Below are 8,420 nucleotides of genomic sequence, written 5' to 3'. Positions count from 1 at the left end.
TCATCAGAGAAGGATCCTTTAACTGGAATTGCTCCTTGCCTGGAGGTGCTTCTGCTGTGTGACTGTGCTGTGACAGACCCTCTGCTTGCCCACCTTATACCCATTCCCTCCCACCACCAGCTACTGCCCCATATTCTTTGCTATAGGCATTCCCATTTTGCTTAGGAATCAGAAAACCATATTCTTTAGGGGAGGCTGGCCACTTCTTCAGCCCCAGGGATTGAACCTGGATGGTTAGACAAATCGTGGTAATTACATTTCCTTTGCCAGTGATTGGTTTAAGAATAAGAAATCTTATTCTGGACAATTCTGGCCAATGAGACCACAGAGGAATTCTGCAGGAGAACTTCTGGAAAGTTCCCCTTGCTATTCAAAAGGATTACAAATAAAGACATTTCTTCTTAGGCTGTTGGATATATTTTTTGTGAGAATATGATGCTTAGAGCTGGTGTAGCCATCTTGTAACTACAAGGGAATATGTGCGGAGCCAAAAGCCAACACAGTGGGGATGGTGTAATAGAAAGATGGTGTGCCAGTCAGGTCCTCCAGAGAAACAGAACCCATAGGATACATATAGGTATAGAAGAGCAGATTTATTATGGGAATTGGCTCTCGTGATTATAGAGGCCAAGAAATCCCACAATCTGCCATCTGCCAGCTGGAGAACCAGGAAAGCTAGTGGTGCAGCTCCCAGTCCAACACCAAAGGCCTGAGAACCAGGAGAGGCCACATATGTAATTCTCAGAGTCCAAAGTCTTGAAGACCAGGAGCTCCAGTGTCTGAGGTCAGGGGAAGATGGATGTCCCAGCTCAAGAAGAGGGAGTGAATTCACCCTTGCTCCTCCTTTTTGTCTGTTTGTGCAGGCCCTCATTTGATTGGATGGTGCCTGCCCACATTGATGAGGGGATCTTCCTTACTCTGTCTACAGATTCAAATGCTAATCTCTTCCAGAAACACCCTCACAGACATGCCCAGATATAATGTCTAACCAGCTCTCTGGGCATCCCCTAAACCAGTCAAGTTGACATAAAATTAAACATTACAGATAGAAAGAATCTGGGTCCCCAATCTTGTACTATAGTTAGTGTCTGATTACTCCCAAAACATGCATATTAGTACTGGGAATTTTTCTGTTGGGAGAAAGTTTTTTTTACTCATTCCTTTATTAGTTTTCTCCCTTCCTGATACAGCTTGTCTCCACCACAAGGCTGTGTCTTACTGAGTACTTAATACCTACCACTCATTCATGAAGATGCCATGGTGCCATTAACTTTGATATTACATCAGCCTAAAACAGAATGGCAGTCCCATCCATACCAGAGTCTGATAAAATGAAGGCCAGGCCTTACCATTGAGGCGCTGGCGTTTTTACTGTCTGTTTGTTGTTATGTTTACTATCTGTTTGTCAATGTTAACATTGACATCGGTCTGCGCTTGTCAAAAGCATCTTGATATGCCCAGTGCTTCACATATAATAGGCATTCAATAAGTGGCTGTTATATGAATGCATTAGTGAACTCTATTAGCAACATCAAGGAGGATTTAGAGAATTTGAAAATATGTGTGGCTCTATTTTTGAGATAGAAACTTCAATACTAACTAGTCTTTTTCTGCCGTATCTAGTTAAAACTAAAAAGTGAAAAGTACGGTGCCTCCCTTTGCAAGAATAAAGTGCCCTCTCTCCCTTTCTCTTGCTCTGGTTCTCATGCTTGCTCTGGAAGTTTCAAAATCTAAGTGATCTGATTCTGTGAATATTTTTGAAGCAGATATTTTCAAGTCTGCAAGAAGATCTTTCTCTGAATCCCAAAGAATTCCATCCCTGCTGGTTATACATCTCTGATGCATTGGTGTGTGCGTGTGTGTGTGTGTCTGTGCACATTTTGAATGTGGTGTGCAGTTCTGTCAGTTCTATAGTAACTAGTTTATTGGACCACTTCAAAGGCATGGGACTGTATATAACACTGCTTTGAAGAAGTGCCTTTGTTAGAAATATTTCATCCAGCAGACTGACTTTGGAAGCTGAAGTAAAGAAAAGATCAGCTCTGTTTGCCTTCGGTGCCTTCCCCGAGAGAAGGGCATGTTTGTGACATTCAGCGTGAGTGTGGGCATGGAAGAAAATGTCCTCCTACTTTTTTGTGGAAACTTCATCGTCTGTCTCAGAGGAGGGAGGCTGCTCATGCTAAGATTAAATGTCTCAAGAACCAGATCCTACTCACTGGGAGAGACTGAATGATCTCAACAGAGAGGAAGGAGTGTCATGCCGAGACCAGGCTTCTTCGCTAATTCAGCTTCAGTGGACAGCAGTTCTGCAGCAGTCCCGTGAAGCAGGAGAGCATGCTAGAGCAAAGGAAACGTGTGTATTAAATGTGCCTCCTGCAGTCCCTGGTCATCCATGTGAAGATATAAAAATTATTGGCTGAATCCCAGTGATTAGTATTAATCCCTCCAAAACAGAGTCGCTTGATCTCCACCTAACACTTTATGCCTCCTTATGAAATAGTGACTTGCTTATATGTCTGTCTCTTCCATGAAATTTTAAGTGCCTTGAAGCCTGGTCCATGTTTCAAGTCATCTTTGAACCCTCGTGCCTAAAATACTTACAGTAGCAGGTACTCAGTAAATATTTTGAAACAAAACTAAATTATTATGTAGAAGTGAAAAGGCCCAGACTCAATCAGTTGACAGGTATTTACTAAGTCTAGAAGAGATAAGGCAGGGACTGTAAATAAAGGTATTTGCTTATATGGTGAGAAGAGCCTGGGATTTGGAAGGAGATAGACCATGTGTCAAATCCCAGCTTTGTCACTCATTGATTGTTCTAGTCTGAGTTAGTTACTCAACTTCACTGAGCCTCAACTTCATCCTCTGTAAAATGGGGATAACACCACAGTTTTCAATGGGTTGCTGGGAAAGTTGAACCAGGTGATGTTGTAGGTTGAATTGTGGCCCCCCAAAATTTATGTGTTGAAGTCCTAACCCCAAGTACTTCAGAATGTGACCTTATTTGAAAATAGGTAGTTAATAAAGATAAGGTCATGCTAGAGTAGGGTGTGCCTACCCTACTCCAGTATGATTGGTGTCCTTATAAAGATGAAAAATTTGAAATAGACACGCACACAAGGAGAACACCATGTGAACATTAAGACAGAGATGAGAGTGATATTTCACTAGCCAAAGAATGCCAAAGATTACCAGCAAACCACCGGAAGCTAGGAGAGAGGCACGGAGCATAATCTTCCCTACAGCCCTCGGAACCAACCCGACCAACAACTTGATCTTGGCGTGGTAAACTCCAGAACTGTGAGATCACAAATGTTTGTAATTCAAGCCACTTTGTTTGTGGTCCTTTGTTGCGGTTGTCCTAGCAAACTAATACAGTTGGCGTAAGTAGCATAGAGAGAACAGTGCCTGGTACAACAGGTATTCAAAATGTGTGCTTGCTGTTCTTTCTTTCTGTTAGACTTTCCTGGAATTTTATATTTAAGAAAGACTTTGGCTGAAGGTGAACATTAGATGACAGTAGGGACAACCAAAAACAGTAGCAAGTGGTGATATGATGATTTATGTTAGGAAGGTAGAGACTGGCTAATATACAAGTTAATAAAATCGGGAAGAAACGGTGTTAGCTAAGGGTGTGTTACATGGTTTGGGCCAAATATTCCTGTCCAAAGACCCACATTTTCTGGAAGTTATTAATAATTTGTTTATTTTTCCATTATTTTCCTTCTTCTTAAAGCTAGGAGTAATGGCAACTGAGAATGGTCTTCATGGTATATCATGAAGCCAAGCAACCAAAACTGAAATTAAGCAAAGCCTGGGTGTCCTCAAGAGTTAACTTTCTTATAGATTGGAAATAAGACCCCTATGGCTCTGGTGGGAAAAGTATAGTAATTCTTCTCTAGCTCCCTAGAAAACGAAGGCCTTTCTTTCTTCCCATGCCCACATTCAAAAATGAGGGGCCACTCATAGCTATTCATTCATCCAGCAACGTTCTGAGTGGGACATTTACTCCATTTGATGGAGTCTGGATGTGTTGTTCCACCCAAAACTCATGTGGAAATCGGATCCCCAGTGTGGCAGTGTTGGCAGCTGTTTGGGTTGTGGGGGCCGATCCCTCATGAATGGATTAATGATCTCCCTGGGGGTGGGGATAATAGGTGAGATCTCACTTTATTAGTTCCTGTGAGAGCAAGTTGTTTGTAGGACCCTGGCACCTCCTCTCTCTCTGGTGCTTCCTCTCGCCATGTGATCTGCTTGTACCCGCCACTGCCTGCCGCTTTCCACCATCAGTAGAAGCAGCCTGAGGCCCGTGCCAGATGCAGCTGTCCCAGAATCATGAGCCAAATAAACCTCTGTTCTTTATAAATTACCCACTTTTGAGTATTCTGTTAGAAGCAACACAAAAACGGACTAACACACCATTCTACTGCTGCATGTTGAGGTGCTGTGATCTCCTCCCTTGAGAAGCTGTCAAGCTCGTAAGGGACAGGTAGGCTCCCTAACACCTGCCACACAAAGCGAAAAGAACGTTGGTAGATTCAGGACCACGACGCTGGGAGAAGCGATCCTGCCTAAGGAAGGGAAGTAGGGCTTCACAGGGACGCTGCCACAGCATTCCATCTTGAGGGACGAGTAGGAGTTTGTCTAGGTGGTACAGGGAGTGCAGATGAGGGGGGCTGAATTTACATGAGGAGCCAAGTGGTGGTGCTGGAGGGGGGTCTGCCTGTAGGAGGAAGTCTGAGATGAGATCGGAAGGAAGGAGGAGGCATGGAGCCCCATGGTGAGAACGAGGATAGTTCGAGTGCCTTCTCATGGTTTGGCTGGAAAGGGCCAGGCAGGGGGATGCGGGAGACGAACTGAAGGTCTTGGCAGAGGCGAGATCATGAAAGGCCTTAAGCAGCCTGGATTTTAACCTGTTGGCAGTTCATGATTTCTTCTCCTGTGGGAAAATATATACAACATAAAATTTACCATTTTAAGTATTTGTGAGTGTGCTATTCAGTGGCCTTAGGACATTAGCAGTGTTGTGCAACCTTCACCACTATCCATTTCCAGAACTTCTTCATCATCTCCAACAAAAACTCTACTCATTAAACATGACTTCCCCATTCCTCTCCCCCAGCCCCTTGCCCCAGCCCCTGGTGACCACTCTTCTGCTTTCTGTCCCTATGAATTTACCTCTTTCAGGAACCACACGTAAGTGGAATCATACGATATTTGTCCTTTAGTGTCTGGCTTAGTTCACTTAGAATAATGTTTTTGAGGTTCGTGTATTTATAACATATATGCAGATTTTATTCTTTTATAAGGCTGGATACTATTCCATTGTATACATACCACATTTTGATAATGCGTTTGTCTGTTGATGGACATTTGGGTTGTTTTCACCTTTTGACTATTGTGAACAATGCTGCTATGAACATTGGGGTACAAGTATTAATTTCAGTCCCTGCTTTCAATTTTTTAGAATATTTACCTAGAAATAGAATTGAGGAGTCATATGGTAATTCTGTCCTTAACTTTTTGAGGAACAGTTGAGCTGTTTCCACAGTGGCTTCACCGCCTCACATTCCCACAAGCGATGCACACGGGTTTTAATTTTCCCATATCCTTGCCAGGCTTCTTATTTTCTGATGGTTTTTTTTTTGGGGGGGGGGGCGTTGTTAATAATACCCACCCTAATGGGTGTGAAGTGGTATTTCACTATGGTTTTGATCTACATTTCCCTAGCGATTAGTTGATGTTGAGCGTTTTTTCATGTGTTTATTGGGCATTTGTATATCTTTGGAGAAATGTCTATTTAAATTCCTTTGTCCATTTTTTAAATTGGGTTGTTTGCTTTTCTGTTGTTGAGTTGTAGGAGTTCTTTATATATTCTGGATATTAACTCCTTATCAGATACATGATTTGCAAGTATTTTCTCCCATTCCATGGGTAGCCTTTTTACTTTGTCTGTGGTGTCTTTTGATGTATAAAAGGGCAGTAAATAATTTTTAGCAGAGAACCAATATTTTGTGATTGGTGTGTGGAAGGTAGATTTGAGTGGGGCAAGGCCAGGGGGCAGGGAGGCAGTTCAGATCACCACAATATTCAGGCAAGATGAATGAATAGTAGGTGGTAGGGCCTGAGCCGGAACAAACCGAGAAGGAATGAAAAGGAAGACTTATCTAGAAGCAAAAAGCAGCAGAATTCTGATGACTGTGTGGAGGAAAAGGGACAGAAGGAGGAGCAAGTGTTGGGAAACTATTTCAATATTCAGCAGAAGATGATGACCTAAACTGCAGAGCAGCAGTGACAGCAGAGGAGAGGGACAATTTTGAAGAGAGGTAGGTTCTTTTATTATTTTTTTTTTATTGAAGCATAATTGATTATACATATTTTCAGGGTAAAGTGTTGACTATCATTATTTGTGTCCTATATGTGATGATCCAATCAATATTATTAACATATTCATTATTACAGAGCTAATCAAGATCTGTAATAATGAATATGCTAGTAATTAATTCTTTGTGTCCCTTACCCAATTTCTCCCTAACCCCCTCCCTTCCCCCGTCCCCACCTCTAGGAACCATAGGAGAAGAGTTAGTTTTAACTGAATGGACTGGTGTGGGAATGCGAGGAGCGATTAATGACTCCAAGCTCGGGTGACCCAGTAAAATGTTACCTTAATTCAGTTAACAACCTCAATTAACTTAGTCTTTGACACATACTAGTCTAGGTATGTGGCCTCCTGCAGTAGGAGGTTTACCTAGCCTGCCTTGAATCCTGCCTCATACCCTCACTTTCCGCTAGAATCATTTTTTATAAAAGTATCTTCTGTGATTTGTCACTGCTGACAATACCAACTACAAATCTTGTTAAGAAGGGTAGGGGATAATAAAGAAGTGTTTAAAATAAATAAATAAGTAAACCCAAGTTCAAAGCTGGATCGCCATTTACTATCTTTGGGACTTTGAGTAAATGACCTAAATTCCATGAGTTTCCGTGTCCTCATCTCTTAAACGGGTATAATGATGGCTCTTTCCTCATGGAGATGCCGTGAGGATCAAACGGAAATGGTTCAGGTCAAACACTTGGCGCTGTGCCTGGCACATGGGCAGCCTGAATGCATATAAACAGCTATAATCGTTGCAATTCCACCTCCGTATCCAGTGGCAAAGTCCAGCTTGACGGCTGTGGGGACGCAGGTAGCACAGCATGCACAGGCCAGTATTCTCTGCCTCATGAGCACGAGGGAAGAATCACAGCCCCGGAATCAGAAAACCCTGGGTTTAAATCCTGCATCTGCTGTTGACTAGCTTTATGGCCTCTTTTGCTTAAGACCCAAGAGGAGGTGACAGCAAGCCAGCCTCGGTGGTGAAGGGAACACTGGTCCCAACACTCCTCACAGAAGTTCGCCACTGTGTTTTGTCTGTCTTCAGAGGTGTTGCATCCAGTGGAAGAGGCAGCTCCACTCAGAGTCCAGATCTACAGACCCAGTGACCAATGCCCCACCCACCGGAATGTGGTAGTTAAGGTGAAGAGTCTCAGGATCACATCCAGAATGTTCAAAGTGTCCGATAATACAGCCAGTACATATTCTGTGTCAGAGCCCACCGGTGACTGCAGGGGGAGGCTTCTCCTGCAGAACACTCCTTCCTTCACCCCTCACTGCAGGTGACCCTGTGGAGGGCTGGGTCCTCAGCTTGTTGGCTGCTCTGAACCTCAAGCTAAACCTGGGGAGAGCTGGTTACAGCTGTCCTGCCACGACAGTTGCTTCATAAGGTGACTTCCTGAAAGCCTCTCACTGCCAACAAAAGGTCACAGATCTTTTGTAGCTGAGAATGGGACATAGTCACATTTGAATATAGTAAGCCTTTTCCACCCCATGGGTTCAGTTAGCAATAGTGATGTCAAGCATTGAAAGGTGTTATACCTCATCTAGCTATACTTCATTAAATTTATATATGTATTAATAAACATTAAGTGTGTATATATATTAAATGTGTGTGTATGTGTGTGTATATATATGGAGAGAGAGAGAGAGAGGGAGAAAGAGAGGGAGAGACAAATTAAGAAGCCATAGTCTAAAACCACAGAATTTTAATATTTCTAAAATTGACTAACCCAAGTTTTCAAGAACATAGGGCATTGCCTTCTCTCTCCAAAAAGGCAATATGGCAGCTTTATAAATTTTTTTGTTTAGTTCTCTTATGAACGCTAATTTAGCTTGTCAGTGTATTTTGTCTATTTTCAAAGGACTTACATACAGTGGAAGGTTCTTTTCACCTTGTGTGTGTTTCACAAACTATTGCTCACCTGGACACTTTTAAAATTTCAATTAATAGCTAACATTAAAAATTGGAAGATTTCACATAACCCAGACTTCTGGCCTGTCTAGGTAAAGCACAACGGCCTCACCTCTGCAGATGTCAATAACC

Source organism: Cynocephalus volans, chromosome 8 (genome assembly GCF_027409185.1).
Source record: "Cynocephalus volans isolate mCynVol1 chromosome 8, mCynVol1.pri, whole genome shotgun sequence".
In the NCBI taxonomy this organism is placed as follows: domain Eukaryota; kingdom Metazoa; phylum Chordata; class Mammalia; order Dermoptera; family Cynocephalidae; genus Cynocephalus; species Cynocephalus volans.
Note: the sequence above shows the minus strand (reverse complement) of the source record.